Consider the following 18,325-nt stretch of genomic DNA (forward strand, 5'->3'; position numbering starts at 1 on the left):
CTCACAAGGCTGGAAAAAGTTTTAGATGTGTGAAGGCCGTTGGAGAGGGCGGAGGCCAAGTCTACAGCTGAGTGGACATGGTTATGTGACTTTAATTTACTATGAGTTCAGTTTGCCTCAGTTAAGCTGCGTAAACTGTTGATTTTCTTGGATACTTTTTGTAAATAGCTTTTTTTGTTAAATATGTATCTTGGTGACACTTTGCTGTGTAAATAAACACCTTTTTTTGATACTGGGACCATGTCTTCCAAGTCTGCCTCCTACTGAAACCATTCACTCTGGCCAGGCTTACCACAGTACCAAATATTTCCTGCTGAATTACAGGGTAATGTGAATAAAATGATATACAAGACATGTAGATATTTCATATTTAATGTAATGTTGCAACCATGAAACAATGGCATCTTGGGTTTTATTATTTCACTCATTATAAGTATAATGTAGTTTCAATGAAGTGCTTCAACCAGCAGATACAGAATTGGTTTGTGCTGTACAATATTATTTTTTTTTCCAGCTTTGATGCTACTTAAGATGAAATCTGACCAAAAATCAGAGTGCAAGGTGTTAAATCTTGAATTTTACACAGTAAAACCAAATTAGCATGCTCAAAAGCAAAACTGTAATTCATCCATCCATCTATCCATTCCATCCATCCAGCTGCTTGCCCTTCAGGGTCACAGTCAAAAGTCTGTCTTGTGATTACTGAATTTTTTTTACAGTTTGAAAAAAGCAATACTTTTCAAACTCTTGAAAGTAATTCTATTACGTACGAAGCACATGTTCAGCAGTAGTTTGGAAAGCATGTGGCAAAAAGTTGAACTTGTAACTTGTCGATTTCTGCAGCAGCACCAGCAGTTCTGAAGCAAAATTATCAGCCACAGTTATGAAGTAATTATGTAAGAAAATGTTTGCTTTGCCCTGAAATCATCACTGATGTTGTCCCCTTTTTCATGTTTGAAAAATAATTTTCATCTGAGCTGTATGTCAACATGACATCAAAGATGGGCAAACTCCTCTCTTTTTCTCTTCATTACGGAAGAAGCAAATCCTCATCAATATTAAAGTGAACTCTGTCAGGGGAACTGAATAACTTCAGTGATTAAATTGAATTGCATTTCCCCATGAGGCTGCATTTGGAAGAAAAAGCTCCATAGCTCTATGGTGGGAGCCACTACAAAAGTTCTTCTTGATGCATTAATTCTGCATCCATCATAATTAATACTTATAATTAATTTTTTAATTCTGTACAGTCAAACCAAATTGGTATAATTCAGTGCAAAGCTGTGGCTATCAAACCGTTCCTTGTACCTTCAGAAAGCTGAGAAGACAAAAATCCCTCTTGGATAAGATTTTTCTGCTTCTGCTTGCATTTTCTGGTTTGAAAATTTTGTCTCCAAATTCATCACAGCCACTACTTAAAGCACTGTCCAGTGACTGAGTAGATTTATTTTGCATTATAGTTATCTTCATGCAATGTCTGGAAATTTTTGATATGACAGTCCCAAATTAAAATTAAATAAAGAGCAAAAACCAACAGAGTGGTATGATCAAATAAATAAAGCAGATTATTTAATTATGTATTTATTATTTATAATTTATTTATTTAATTTGCTCTGACAAACAGCCTTGTAAGTGACAAATGGACAGATGATTCTCATAAACTTACAAACACACACTAACCTTTGTAAATGGGCATTTCATCCAGTCAAGAAAGGCTCATCGCATGCAGTTCTCAAGTCTCAAGAAACTCCTTTTTTGTTGAGTTTCAACAGCTTCAGTGACAGAAAAGTTATCAACTGCATCTATAAATATGCAAGAGTTGATATTTGAAAAGTTTGTCAAACTTTCTGTATGGCGTATAAGTACCTAATCAACATGCATACCATATTTTCCACTATTTTCCTATTCAAAACATACCCTTTCCTCCGTCTTTCCGCCTCAGTGAGTTTAGAGTGAAACTTCACTTGTTGAACCCGCAGCTTGACATTAAAGATTATGGGAGAGCGATGCTGATTTCTTATTTCAGTTCACTATTTTTGAAATACCCATCAGCTAAAAATGAATGTGCCCTAGCATATTGACAGACTGACCTTCAGTTCTGCAGGTAATGAGAGTGAGGAACAAGTAAACAGTATTCTGCTTTTCACCTCTCCTTTCAGAGACTCTTCTCTGTTCTGGCTGACTGATAGTAACGCTGGTGCCATTTCTGCATCACACTGCTCATTACCAGCGGAGAGACTGAGAGGAGGAGAATGAACGAGAGAAAGCAACAGAAAGAAAGGCAGATCAAGAAAAGAGAAAGAAAAAAGCGAGGCATGGTTCTCCACTGCCGCCACTTCAGCTTCCTCCTCTTCCTGCATCCCTTCCTTCTGCCTCCCACTTAGCATAGATTTAAAAAGATGAGATCTCTCAAAGTGGAGGAATTATATTAAGCTTTCCTCCGGGGTTATGTTGAGCTGCTGGGGCTTTTTCTCAGAGCAAACACAGCGAGGTGAGCCGGCAGGACAGAGCTCGCCTGGGGAGATTAAAATCGCCGGCCACAGGCCCGCCTCGCCGAGAGCTGTCATATCTGTTTACTGATTAGCACCGTGGCGAGCGGCTGGGATGCTGTATTAGGCCTACAGCCATCGCCCGTCACAGCAAGAAGCTCTCCCACTCGCTTTTTCCTTCCCAAATACCCATCAACACTTTGAAGAACCAGCAGAGGAGCGGCACTCGATGAGCACTGAGCCCGTGTTTATGCAATAGATTGAGGCGTTTCGATCAAATCAAATACAATTGTTGCGCTGCCGCAATTGCCCGCCTTAATATGAAAAACATTTTGTTACCCACTCACTCTACCCAACACACACATACTCACACACACCCCCTTCTTCAACAAGACAATCTGACTGAGGTGCCTATCAGAGTTCTGCATGCTGTCAGCTTTGCAGAGATGTTAATTGCAGTGTGGGTTGGGGGATATTAAAGGAGCTTCAAGTTATCTTACCGTCCGATGAGGAAGGGGAACATGAACCCTCTTTGTAAAACCCCACGCATGTTTAATTGAAGTGATTCATTCTGAAATGAGACATCTACTATTAGTGAGAGCAGGCACCTTTTTTTTTTAACTGCCATGAAAATAAAGCACAGCATAGATTACCTATCAAAGAAACAGTTTAAAATAATTACTTATGCCTGCTGCTCATCATACCATATCACAGCTGGTTTAAGTGTCCCAGACCGATGGATTTCCAAGTGACTTTATGGTGTCAGAAGGTCAGCATGTCAAATCCTGGCATCCCAATGCAGTCTGGGACATCGGAATCATTTTCAAACATGTTTGACATTTTTCCTCTTGCTCTTGTAGTGTGAGAGTGGTACAATGACCTGATTTGTCACATCAGCCAATTAGATCACAGCAGGGTGTGTCATCACTCTGTTTACTACAAAACAAACTGACAAGACAAACAAACAGACAACAGCAGACAAACAAAGCAGGCGTGACTGCAACTTTTATTGTGGAAACAGTCTGACCTTCAACTGTCTGACCTCCTGATCTGACCAACCTAACCATGCATGCCCAAGCTCAAATCTTCTTCTTCTTCTTCTTCTTCTTCTTCTTCTTCTTCTTCTTCTTCTTCATTCCATCTGCACATAAGCATGTGTAAATAAAAATTGCAGCCAGTTGATAATTATTGTTGCTGCAAATGTCTACCCTGAGGACCTCTTGCTGGCTTTAGTCCTGCGAGGCCAGACCCAAGAGACTTCAATGTTTTGTCAGCTCAGGTCAAGTCTCAAGAGAACTTGAGACAGTGGAGCTGCTTTCATTGCCTAATACTCATTTTATGCAAGATTTGGTAGCTTGGTAGCTTGGCAGATGTGAAATGTCCTGCAACATCCATCCATCCAACCATTTTCAGCCACTTATCCGCAATTGGGTTGCTGTAGCAGCAGGCTGAGGATGTCTGAAGGCTGAGAAGGTCTTTTCCCCGGCCACACCCACCACCTCCTCTCGGGGGATCCCAAGGAATTCCCAGGCCAGCCAGGAGACATAGTTCCCCCAGTGTGACCTGGGTCTCCCCCAGGCCTCCTCTCAGGTGGACATGCCTGAAACACCTCCACTTGGAGGCGGCCAGGAGGCATCCTGACTAGATGCCCAAACCACCTCAACTAGCTCCTTTCAATGCAGAGGAGCAGCGGCTTTACTCTGAGCTCCTCACAGATGTCCATGCTTCTCACCCTGTCCCTAAGGGTGCACCTGGCCACCCTTCAGGGGAAACCCATTTCCACCGCTTGTATCCACGACCTCATTCTTTCGGTTACTACCCAGAGCTTGTGACCACAGGTGGGGGTTGGAACAAAGATTGACCTGTAAATCAATAGCTTCTGGCTCAGTTCCTTCTTCACCATGACGGCCCAGTACAGCGACCGCAGAACTGCTGCTGCTGCCCCAGTCTGCCTGGCTTTAGTCCTGCAAGGCCAGACCTAAGAGACTTCAATGTATTGTCATCTCAGGTCAAGTCTCAAGAAAACTTGAGACAGTGGAACTGCTTTCATTACCTAATACCCTTTTCATGCAAAATTTGGTAGCTTGGCAAATGTGAAATATCCTGCAAGATGCGGTCAATGTAATGTGCTGCTGGCATTAGGGATCCAAGATCTGGTCATTTTCAGTAGTTCTGGATCTGAGTGGATCCTAAAAAAAACAAAAGTCCAGATTTCATCTGTGGTTAGCAACCAGATGTGAAAGCTGGTTGCTACGGACTTGGGCCAACACATACTGATACACATCCATGAATCTTATTGAGACTGAAAGTAAACTGGTGATATGGAGGCAACTAAACTGCTGATATTGCTAATTTATTTTACAAGTGGATTTTTTTTTTTTACTAGGCAAAAACAATAAATATGCTCAGTTCATAGGCATTTAATCATTATATTTAACTACTTTACTTTTGGAATCTGGATCTGGGTCTTGCTGGATGTTAAGTGCTGGATCTGGGATCCAGACAAATCCTAAAAATGTAGATCTAGTGCCTTCCTATGTTTACTCCAATATTTTGGACGGATAGAGTCACCTGTGCAAAATACTGCCTGATCTGTTTCATGCTGAATTTTTCCAGACTGCACATGTAGCATTTTTGAATATAATTCTTCATTTTTCCCCCTCTCAACCAGCTCAGATGTGATTGACAGCAGCAATCAGACTTAGACTGTCTAAACGCTGCTCGCTCCTGAAATTAAGCCGAGATGGTATGTAATATGGCGTTTCCCATTTAGCCGCCACTGCCTGCAGGGGAGAAAGAAAAAAACTGCGATTTTCACTGGTGCTTCTTAAACGATATTGCATGCAATCTCCGTAGGCACCATTGATGTCCTCGCCTCTCATCAGATTAAATTGTCCATCTAATTGCAGCAACATGCTTCCTCTTTAAAGGAGGAGAAATCAGCAGTTAGGGATACAAGCACATGATGACAGTCTCTGGGGGAAAGAAGCTTAAAGAGAGTCTGGGGTAGAGAGAGAGAGTGAGAGAGTGAGAGACGCTGTGAGGCAAAGACAGAGAAAGCCTGAGGGAGGGAGCGAGAGACTGGCAGAGAGAGAGGAAGAGAGATGGGGAAAGAAAATTAGAGCGAGACAGGACAGTGATTAGGAGGAAAAAGTGAGAGAGACATAAGAAGAGAGAGGGAAAGTGAGAGGAAGACTATGGTGCCAGCTTCTTGAGGCATGACATCTGAAGTAATTAACTGCAGTTGCTCATATTCTGTGTCTGAGTTTTTTTCTTTGTTTGTTTGTTTGTTTTTTACACCCACTACCTCCAGTCCTGTCAGGAGAGTCTATCTGACCCACCCGGCTTATTTTCATAACAATCCAAATCTGCCCACTGCAGCCCCCAGGAGAGGAAAAACCTGTTGAACCTGTGCCACATCTGCATAGTTCACATATTGTTTGGAAGAAACTATAATATAGAAATGGTACAGCACATGAAGATGAATAAGAAATTGATTGAGTTAATTTTTGCTCAGAATTTCATCTATCTAAAAGTGTTGTGTTCACTGACACCGCCCAACTCAATAATACTTAGAACCCTTCATCTAAAAAAAATTCTAACAATTAACAAACTAACTGAACAAATAAATTCAAATTCAGATGTCAACTCAAGAGACCAATGAAAGGATGCTGGATGGGTCTTATTTACTCCCCCTGTATCCATAATAACTGAGGACCTTCTTACAGGCTTTTTACTCTGTATGGCGGCAAAATTTCTGGGAACGAGATTAAATGTGCACAGTAACTAGAGTCATCTTCCGTTGTCACTGCCTGTTTCCAGTGGTGCTGTAGAATTGTACTGAGTGTGAGCTTGACCAGATTAAACCATTTTGAATGTTTGGCCCATTTACTACAATTTCCAGACATTTCACATGGCGACAAACCGTTTTGCAAATCATGCGGGTGTAGTAAAGATTTCACAGTATATAATAAAAATTCTTTCATTTTTTTTCTTCTTGGTTGAAAGACCCACCTTATAATGCTCTGCTTCTGCGGATAACAAAGTTGTTGCCATTCATAAACCACAGACCTGATAACTGGCTGTGTAAAGCAAATGTTTTCCCAGGAACTATTTTCTGAGGTGGAGAGACCGTTTAACTTCACCCAATTTCAAGTACAAAACATGACAGTGCTGCTGCTGTTGGGAAAACCGATGTGGAAGACTTTATTATGGAGACGGAGTACTGGCATGAAGACCGTGTGAAGACTCTGACAGTTCACTGAAAGTTCATGTTTGAAACAAGATCATAAAACTATCTGTCCCTGGTAGCCCTGCTTGGCTGCTACCATGTCACCACAACATAATGATATGATATAAAGGTCTTAAACTATAATGCATGGAATCAATTTTTTCTCCATTGCTGCTTCTGTTTATGTCACAAACAACTATTTCTTATTGGCTGCACTTCTGAAAGGTCAGCAACAAACGGCGTCAAGGTTGAAAATTATTTAACTGTGCGTGCAGCGACTTGGCAGTGCCGTCGGGTTGGCTGTCCATAAGGAAATAATGGCCCAACCAGTGCAAAGACATTTTACCGCTGATCATGTTTAAGAAGCATTAGAGAGACAGAGGCATAGTGCTGAGAAAATGGAAAGTGTGCTGACCGTAAAATCACTTTGTTGCTTTATGATAATAATCTCAAAACACGCACATGCAGCCAGCCTCTCCTGCATCATCACGTGTTGATAGCGAGTCATATTAATTAACCTCTTTAATTTCGGTTAACTTGGTACTGTAAGCCTCTCAATACACCGGATCAATCCACGCATACAGAATGAGTATATTTTACCTCTAACAAATAATGGCTTTCCTGCTTATGCTCAAGATTAATACTCATGATATTCACACCCTGGGGCACCACTGTTGTTTTCTCCCTAAAGTTTCTCTTTGTTTATATGTTCAATAAACATTGAGCGAGAGGTGAGTTAGGGTTAATTGCTCATACAGAAGGTCAAATCAATTATCGACTACTGCAGAGCCTCTAGAGGCTAAAGAGCAACAGTCAAGATGATGAGAAGTACGATTTGCTCTGGCCAGGGATTTGAGTAAGGTCTGCTTACCTTAACCTATATAATAATGATTATCCTCAGTTTATTTTCATAAAGAGTCTTGACGTGGACAAATTACAAGTTTGTTATGTCGTGTTCAGCTTTTCTGTCAAATCAATTACCAATTAAAACAAGTGTTAAACTGCTAAAGATGTGTGTAACATAAAATATCACTGAGAAATTGATTGTTACACTGTGGTATAATTACCATAGACAAATGATACCATGATCAAGACAATTTGTAGCTTTTATATGAGACAAGTGGTAATGCTGGTAATTAAGACCACATTTGACCCTATGAACCTCTTTGCTTCCAACAGATGTTGCTGCTTGTGCCCTGCTCCCCTCCCTGCTGCTGGTCTTCATGTTTGCAGCTCTACTGAAGAGGATAAACATGTTGAAAGGGGTGTAAGGTTGAACAAGTGATCAAAATATTATCAAAATCACATACTGCAAGAGTCAAATTATAGGAGCTGCTATTTTATTTTATTTTATTTTTATTTTTATTTATTTATTTATATATTTGTTTTGATATGGGCAAGGCATGGCAAGTTTATTTGTATAGCGTCTTTCAAGCACAAGGCAATACAAAGTCCTTTACATAAGACATAAAAAAAACAAGATTTAAAGGACAAAGGAAGGTAAAAATAAATTTAAAAAATAATAATTTTAAACATCAAAAAGATGAAAAACACAGCTAAAAGTTAAAAGTTTAAACAAATGATAAAGGTAAAACATGACAAGCATTGTTATAAATGAAGAATTAGGTTGCTATAGATGCCCTTGCCTACAGATCATAATCTTCAGATATAAGGGACCATGTTTGTTTGGTACACAATCTGGCAAAAATAATATAAACTTCATTTTAATATATATATAATTATTATAAAATTATGATGCAAACATTATAATTCCTATTACAAGTTTTTACTATATGATTAATCACTAAAGTGATCTGCCATCTGCCAGAAGCTGCAAGATACTCTGAAAGCTTTACCTCTGCCCTTCGAGAACAGTGCCTTTTTCCTGTTTTGTGCCACAAAGCAATTTCATGCCTTAACATAACCTTTCCTTAATGTTAACTGAGTAGTTTAGTGGCAAAAGTGATGAAACTGGCTAAAGCGGCGGCTGACATGATATAGAAAATATGCTGATTAGACATATATTTGTGATATGCCAGAAGCAAATGTGATCTGCAACAAAACACTATTCCCCCTTTTCACACAAACTCAGAATTTTTGAAAATTACATGTGGGGTGCCGCAGGGTTCAGTACTTGGTCCATTGCTGTTTCTTTTATATATTAATGACCTAAGTTTGGTTTCTAAGTCTCTGAATTGTATTTTATTTGCTGTCGATATGACAGTGTTCTGTAGTGGGGATCTTCTGGACATGGTGGAGAAGGAACTGCAGAAATTCAAGCAATGGTTTGATTCAAACAAATTATCACTTCATCTTGGTAAAACAAAATACATTATATTTGGAAATAAGCCTGTGAATTTAAGCAGAAACATAACAATAAATAATACTGAAACTGAAATAGTATCTGAAAACAAATTTCTTTCAGTCATTCTGGATGACAAACTGAGTTGGAAATCACACATTAATTATGTTAAATCCAAAATGTCAAAATCCATTGCAGTTTTGTACAAAGCTAAAGATTTCCTCTCTCAAAATGCATTAATCATTTTATATTTCTCATTGATAGTTCCATATATGACATATTGTATTGAGGTCTGGGAAAACACATATAAAACATATACTAATTCAATATTTTTATTACAAAAGAAAGCCATAAGAATCATCAGTAAAAAACCTTTCCGTGAGCCAACCAACCCACTATTTATCTGCTTAGAAATTCTGAAATTCAAGGACCTAGTTGATTACATTACAATACAAACCATGTACAAAGCCAAAAACAAACTTCTACCTCCACATGTCCAGAATCTGTTTAAAATGAGGGACACCAGATACAACTTGCGCGGAACTTTATTATTTGAAAAACCAAAGACTCGAACCAATGCAAAAAAACACTGTGTATCTGTCAAAGGGGTGAACATCTGGAACAACTGTCCCGAAAATATAAAATTATGTTGCACATTAGTCAGCCTCAAAAGACTTTATAAAAACAAAACCATTTCTCGCTATAGTATGGAAAATTAAGTTTGTTAATTCTGTGCTGTTATTTTTGGGTTGTGCGCTATGCGCTGTTCTTTATTTTGCTATGATGGGAAATTTAAGTTTACTGATACACTAAATTTCAAATTCTTGTGCTTTGCTCTTTATGTATTTGTTGTGACGAGTGTAACTTTGTAAGGTAAAAGGGGTAGGATTATATAAGCTTTGCTTCTACCTACACCCTTTCGGTTACATAGTCTAACTGAGAAATCAGTCTTTGAAATGTACCGAAATAAACTAATTCATTCATTTATTCATTCATTCATAAGTGAGAATGCAGTTTAGATGTATGGGAACATAATTTTTAGGAGACAGGGTAGGAAATCCGACTTGATAGCACACAATTTCTGGGTCCAGATGATCATCAGAGATGGAACTGACAACAATACATTATCTCTCCCCTATGCATCATTCAGCTCTGGAAATAATAAAACACATTAACATTACACACACCTGGGCTTTGCCTTTATCAGGCTCAGCACAGCAATAACGGAAATGAGGAAACAGATCTATTTAGTAGGGTTACGCTTGCTTCCTTGATGGCAAGAGTTCAGATAAATAAAGATTTAGACTAAAACATGAACTAAATTTGCCTGTCTCAGTTTCCTCCAACTTCAGTTGCAGTATCAGAGTTTATTATTGGTTTGGAACGTGCTCAACCAAAGACAATTTCTGCTTTTGCAAAACAGTCTGCTGATAAGATACAGTTACTTACATTTATAAGAAAGCAACAAAACAATAATATTGTATCCAAGAATACTGTATCCATTCAAAAAAATAAGCAGTTACTTTCTTGGATCATCAGTTGGATAACCCAGAGTAGCTGAAGGTAAAAACAAGCCCATTTTGACTGAGAGATAGGGTTTGATATTTTATACATCTGACATGAGACAAGTTCATGGGCATCATTTCAAAGCGAGTTCAGTTACTATGCTCATGGTGTTTTCCTTCTGGCTCCTCTGGACCATAATCTCCAATGTGAAATGGAGTGATTTGCAGCTAAATGTGACGTAGATCATGATGAAGCGCAGCATCTCCAAGTCGCGGTTGCTCATCCATGGTTCTCTCCAGGGAAAAGGTGGCCTACCCCATCCATATAAGTAGTCCAGAATTGCCAGGAGCAGAAGAAGCCAGGTATGATCATGTCAGTTATGACAATTGAAAGAAGGAAACTTCATGAGATAGACTTCATAGTGCATCGGCTGTAGTGACGTGGGCACTGTTGTTGACCTTTGCCTACCTGCCAGTTTACCTACTGGTCACAAAATTTGGGTAATGACTGAATAAATAAGGACACAAGTGGTTAACAGGAGATTCCTGTGCAGGTTGGCTGGCCTCATTGTATGTGAGAGGGTGAGGTGTTCAGCCATCGCTCTCTGGAGGTGCTTGGACATGACCGAGTGGGAGGAGACTGTGGGACAGGCCCGAGTTAAGACATCTTTCAGCCAGCCAGAAAGTGATTAAGGATTCCCCAAGAGAAGCTGGATGACGTTGCTGGGGAAAAGGACATCCACAAAGCTGTTCAAAAATGGATGGATGTATGGTGTCATGTTGTTGTCTCCAGATTATCTGTAGTTTTGCTTGTGTGATTGTGCTTTTGGCTGTTTGTATTTCAGTCCAGCTTTCTGTTCTGTCTTTGCCAGTTCGTTGACATCTTTTGTTTGACTCGTGCTCGATTACCTGTACTCCTGCCAACTTGTTCTTTTTGTTCCCAGCCCTGTCTCCTGGTCTGCAATTGAATCAACTTGCCTGCTTGCCTTATGACTGAAACAACTTGATAAAGAAGACAGCTACTGTCATGAAATGATAACTTGAGCAAAGCAAGTTGTACTTTTGACAGGATCATTGAGTCCATAGTTCACAAAGTGTTAACTGGATCTTCTGGATTGCTTTACTTACTGGGATCTTTTGCTCAGGTAGCTGCTGAGAAGCTAATGTTACATTTTATGTACTTTTTTTTTTTTTTTTTTACATATATCTTGAATCTTTCCTGCAGTACTTAAAACTGGTTGGTTTGTAACACAAAAATGCCTGTAAATAAACTACATGCCTGATGATTTTGTGTACGTTCTGAGAGGTGAAAAGACAATAACTTGAGGGTGATACCAAAGTGTAGTAGTAGCTTAGTAAGCATATGGTAAAAATACTACACTGATTGTATTGTATCTTGTAAATTTGTGTATAATAAATCAGCATGGAAATATTCCTGTTTTCTACATGGTTTCACTTTTGCTTATACCAGTTTTTTTTTTTCTTGGCCTCTAAAATAGCAACTCTTCACTGAAAGCAGACACAATAAAATGCTCTCAGGACAGGTGTAAGTTCCTCTGTGACACTTCGAGAGTACTTAAAGGATTAAGGGACCAAATCAAAGTTGTTCTTTACATCCAGCCCAAGGATGGATTTTGCAAAAGCAAATTAATACAGGAGTTCTTAAGCATTCAGTACCCAAATTATTCATTTATTATCCTGCCTGAGAGGATGTTCATTGGATCAGTTTGTTACTTTTTTCTTGTGGAGATCAACCAGAAGGAGGCCTACCACTTATTTCAAGTGTAAATAAGTTCTAAGGTCCCTTAAAGCCTGTGGATAAAGGTTTAAGTGTAAAGACAGATTTTGAGAGTATGGGCACAAATCATCAGCAAAAGAATCCATGAAAAAAAAAAAAAAAAAAAAAAAAAAAGTACTTGTATGAATTATTTGATTCATTAGTAAGTTTGGAGGACACGGTGGTGGTATACATTCCTTGGTGCATAAAGAAGCCTTTGAAGTGCTTCATCTGAGTCAGTCAAGAACAGGTGTCCTGGTTTTTCCCTGCTGGAAAATGGAGACTTAATGCAGGCACTTACAAAGCTACATCAAAGAAAAGTACAGCACTTAAAATGCTAAAGGTGTGGTGAGTTAGTTTTTACTTCATTTTCACATTTTAGCTGACCTTTTTTTTCCCAGAGCGAATTACCACTTCACTTTCTTGATCGCCAACAAGACAAACAACCAGATATAACATCAAGGATCTCAGCCACAGAGCCTTGATAAACCTAGAACAGTGTCTCCAGCTCTCTTCCAAGGGACATAGTTATAAGCTGCTGAATGTTCCTGGATGACACCATCCATTAATTTACATGATCATTTTTCCTACAGTTCTGAGGGGCATACATGCGTCAGCACTAATTTTCCTTTTTTGACACAAAATACTTAAGGAATCAACAAATATAAAACATTCACTTTTAAGATTATCAAGAACTACTTTGATTTAGCAAGAAAAATCGAGCATAATCTAGTGGCAAAAAAGCAGTCTGCACGGAGATATGATTCAGTCCCAGCAAGGCCGATATGTCACATGCTGTCATAGCCTGTGAAAAGCATTCTTTATCTCCTTCCTTTTAAATGATACTACAGCTAGTGCATCCTCTGAGCATGCATGATCCTTTAATTACCTCCACCAACAGAGCAGGAGGGATGCTATGTTTTCACCCCATTCCCCTTGTTTTAACTGAGCTTTACAAAAAAGTTACAAACAGATTTGTATGAAACCTGGTGGAAAGGTAGGTCATGGGGGGGGGGGTGATTGATATTTTTTCACACCGGGGGTGTGGAGTGATCCAACATGTGGATCTGGCATATGATGCATAGTGTTGTTGGAGGTATGCGCTCTACTGAGAGATTTTTTTTTTTTTTTTTTTTTTTTTTAATGGGAATTAATAAGCAGCATAAACACTGTTTAACAGGTTGAGGTCAACAAATCCCTGCTGAGGTTACATGTGTTTTGGTTCAAGATCCACTTCACATCAACAGGCCAGCAGCATCCACAGTCTTTTCCTTAATTACTGATGGAGAGGTTTTTTTTAAGTTATGATTATATATTCTGATTTACGACAAGCTGCTCCCGAGAGAGCATCCTGTACCTTGGGGCTGACGTCTTAATTATTTACTCCCACTGCAAATCACATAGAGCGTGAAAGGGAGAGAGACATATAGAAAAAGCTGAAGAGAGAGATGTGGAAGACAGAGGACATTATAGGTTCCTCCCCGCATAATTCACAATTCTCCACTTTTCAATCTCAGAGGCAGCACTGTTTAATTTGTCTGCAGCGTCATTTCTCATATGCGCTTGCCATTCACTGCTTATCAGAGCAGCGTCACCGGTGCTTAAACGGTCTTTGCTAATTGAAAGTCCAAGAATATTGATGTGGAGCACCATGTGACTAAACTGGACTGCAGAAGTTTTTTTGTTTGAAACAACACACTTATTTGATGCTATGATGTAATGCTAGTCATGATTGATTACCCTTTTGGATATATATCTAAATACACGCACACACACACACACACACCTAAATGCATAAAATAACTTTCTGCCCCTTGAGATCTATGGACAAAGTCAATTTTATGACTACTTGCAAATAGATTACTTCAGAATTGGTCAAAAACATGACCGATTTGAAAGTAACAACTGTGTATTAACCATCAAAAATCTGGACTTCTCTGAAGTTTTAGAGAAAAATGCACAGGTTTCGAGACAAGAATAAATACACTGGCCTCCCACTTTCTGAAGTCCCCCACTGTATTAACTGATGTAAAAATGGCAGTTAGAACACTGGGAAGCAGCAGTGGTATAAGTCCCATTGTTTTCTATGGCGTCAGAGTGCTGCAGCTGACAACAGCAGTTATGTTCGGTGGAGCTGAGAGCGGTGCGCTGGTTCAGCGACGCTTCCATTGAACTTGATTCAACTTGAAGCTGAAGGGTGACACTCATCAATGTCACTTCAGCATGACCTGACCAATCAAAATTGTCAGAATCTAATAAGGTGGGACTTAAGATATTGGCAATGTCTAGAGAGGCAGCTCAAGCAAAAGTTGAGACACTTGTTACCTAGCAACCAGGCGGAGCATTACACTTTGCCACTGACACCTTCCTAAATGTAATGTAATAGCTGCCTCTGTGTCAATCAGCTGAGAGCTGGAAGACATAGATGTCCCTGCACAACTTTTACTGTCACATGCATTTCTTTTTACTGACGGTGCCTTTAATAGCTGGAACAACAGTTAACTTCAAGTTATAGATTTGGTGCAATGAAAATAAATAAATAACTAAAGAATTCTATAAAAAGAATAAAATGATATATTGTACACTGTTGAATGATTTGGACAAATTTAAACTATGTGTTGACAGCACTAAATAACTATAACTAACAACATTAGGGCTAACTAATGATTAATTCCATTGCCAATTAAAGTTTTGATTTTTTTTTTTATTTTATTTTATTCAGATTTTTTTTTTTAATTATTATTATTTAGTGTAGAATGTAATGGCAAAAGCTCTCGGGAAGTTAGCAGTGTGAAAAGTGGTGTCTTCAAATTGCTGACCAGCTACCAAAAAAAAAAAAGGTTTTATTATTTTTTTATTAATATTTTTTTATAATAATTGTTATTATTTTAGTGTTTAACATGAAGATGGAATCAGCAGATGTTCAGCATTTTTACTTGATAAATGACTAAAATGATTGATAATCAAAATTATCCACACTTTTTTTCCCATCAACTGTCGATTTAATGTTTCAACACTACTCTGTAAGACAGCTCTGTATGGCTCTAACTCTAAACGACATTGTTATTCTCCTTTAAACAAGCCACTTGATTTTTTGTCATTTCAAGTTTGCATCACTTCCCCCACAGATAACCTGAGCTGGAAATTAATTACTGGGGTTTTCGTAAAGATTTGCTGTCGGAATGCACATTTAACAAACACGGGTAGCTGTGTGTGTGCATCTGGTCCATCAACACAAATGTAATCACTGCTCTCAGGGGACATACTGGAGCCTTCAGTTCTTCTACAGGAGTCACTAATTGCACTAACGATGAGGATGCGCGTGCACGCGCGCACACACACACACACACACACACACATATGCACATACTCAAAAATACATACATGCCACCGATTTCTCACCCACACACGTCTGTATCCCAGCATGTGGCGGTTCATGTATGTGGCTATCCATCTGGGCAGACTCAGAGACTCCTAACAGCTGGTCATGATGATGTTCGCTTGAAGCCTTTCCTAATTGGATTCTCTAAACAGCTCTGGCATCGAGAACAACTGCTCACAACCCGGCAGTATCACTGTCCAAGAAAACCAAGGAAACCATCTGATTTTAAAACCAAACTGGAGCCAACTCCCATCCTAAAGGAATCTGGAAACTTCTTAAAACATTTTCTGTGCATGCTACTTTTCATATTATAAAGTAAAAGAAAGGAGCTGGTTATTTGTACAAAGCAAGACCTGACAACAGAGCCAGTTTCACTCAATGTGGAAACTTTTAAATATCTTGGAACAGTTCTTGACTGCCAGTTGAGCTTCTCTGATAGCACAGACTATGTTTTCAGAAAATGTTCACAACGACTCAACCTCCTTAGCAGATTGATCTCGGTATCAGTTCGCAGATCTTAGGACTTGTGTACACCACGTGTATTGAGAGTGGCTTACCAGTCCATCTTCCTGCTTGGTTTGGTCACCTCAGTTCTAAGTGCAAGAACATTATCTTGAGGAAAACAGTTTGAGGGAACAAATGTGACAATGTTGAATCATTATCATGAATCATAAATGAATAATTTCTTTTTTTTTAATTATTGGTTTTTATTCATTATTATTCATTTATTGTTGTTATTATTGTTCATTTTCTTGGCAAACTATTAAAACAAAGTTAAGAAAATTCTGAGAAAATGTTGTATCCAGTTATGAAAAATAGCACCCTCTGTCCTGGTGCTTCTCACACTTAACTTCCACCTGACACACCCTACACACACACCCCTTCTACTGATATCCAAAAATCTCACAATCTTATTCCTTTCTTACTTACTCTTCTACTTGCCATTCTGTGGCACTTCATTTAGGTTCTCTTTTCAGCTTCATTTTTTTTCATCTCTTCCTCTGTGCTGACCTGCTGTGACAAATCAATCCCTGGAGAAGAAGTCAATCATGTGGAGGGGAGGTAGTAGCCCTTCCGTGACCCTAGAAAGCATGAGAGTGATGGCTGAACAAGAGGCTCTCTCGCTGAAATGAGGGGCTGCTGGGTGGCTGGGTGGATGTCTGGATGTGGGTGAAATCTGGAAATGTGTGGCCATATTTTATTTGAAGGTCTTTTCTCATATATTATATAAAAGACTACCTTTATTTATCTCTTAGCCCCTTTTCTTTTTCATTTAAAATACATCTATTATTTCCATGTATGGCTGCTATATTTTGGTCCTTGGCATAAGGACTTTAAGGACCTTAAGGTCATTACATCACGAAGGAGTTGAACTCCCTATGATGTTTTGGAATTTATGCTATTCTATCTTGTTTTGAAAAGAACCATGTAACCTTGTTTTTGAAAAGAGCTGTATGAATAAAGATTCCTCTACTTATTATCATTAAGCAGTGGAAAGAGCACTAGCATTTTAACAGTGGAACGTTCACACAATACGATTCAATATGCAATCTCAAGCTCACATGTTTAAAAGCAGCAGTTTCCAAACAATTAAATATTTATTCGCAAATGGTTGTCTCACAAAGTGACACAGTGCAGAAAAGACATGAAACAGCATAACAAATGACAAAGTTATGACAGTCTTTCACCACATGTAACAAGCAACCTTCAGAAACATACACCACATGGCAGTGAAATACTGTAGTTTCAAGCTGCGTATTATTGCTTAATGTCTGTTCAGGATGCAGACAGCCTGGGGGAAGAAACTGTCCTTGAACCTGGTGGTCCGAGTCTGAATACAGCAGCACCATCTGCCTGATGGGACGAGTACCATATCAAACAGTGATGCAGGCTGTCAGAGGGCTCTCCCTGGTAACTCTGTACAAGTTTACAAGAGGGGAACCAACACCAAATTTCCACAGATGACTCAGAAAATAAAGGCACTGTTGGGCCTTTGATGTGATGGATGCAGTGTTGTGGGACCAGGTCAGACCACTGGAGAGTGGAACGACTAGAAATCTAAAGCAGTTCACAGCCACCACCACTGCCCCTCAATGGTGATGAGACAGTGATGTATACTATGTCTCCTAAAAACAACAAGGAGTTCTTTAGTTTTGCTGACAATGAAAGGTTTAAGTTTAAGGCTGTTACATTCCAGTAACTGGAATGTAATCAGTTTTAAAATGTCATTCCAAAGTTCAATTGCAAATTAGATTTGTCTCAATTGCAAAATAACAAAATGTACGTAATATCACAATGAATTTGCCTATGGCACAATACATAGGCTATAGAAAATTTGAAGGACTATTACATAAGTATTTTACTTAAGTAGAATTAAAAATACTAGAGTAAAAAAAATGCAGAAAAGTGAAGGCATATTCCTCTTAAATAAAAGACTGAATGTTCACTGTGAATGGAAACTGAACTTGCCCAAATTTGTTTTAAAGCTGATGTACAATGTGATGTACAATGTACCTCATCAAAGGTACAAATATACTAGGGCAATGGAGAGCCAGAACAACAGGTCAGAGAGGAGATTTTATCATCTCCCCACTCCGAGTTTGGGTACCAAGCCCCAGTAACAGAGCACACCTGAAGAT

Source organism: Myripristis murdjan, chromosome 14 (genome assembly GCF_902150065.1).
Source record: "Myripristis murdjan chromosome 14, fMyrMur1.1, whole genome shotgun sequence".
In the NCBI taxonomy this organism is placed as follows: Eukaryota; Metazoa; Chordata; class Actinopteri; order Holocentriformes; family Holocentridae; genus Myripristis; species Myripristis murdjan.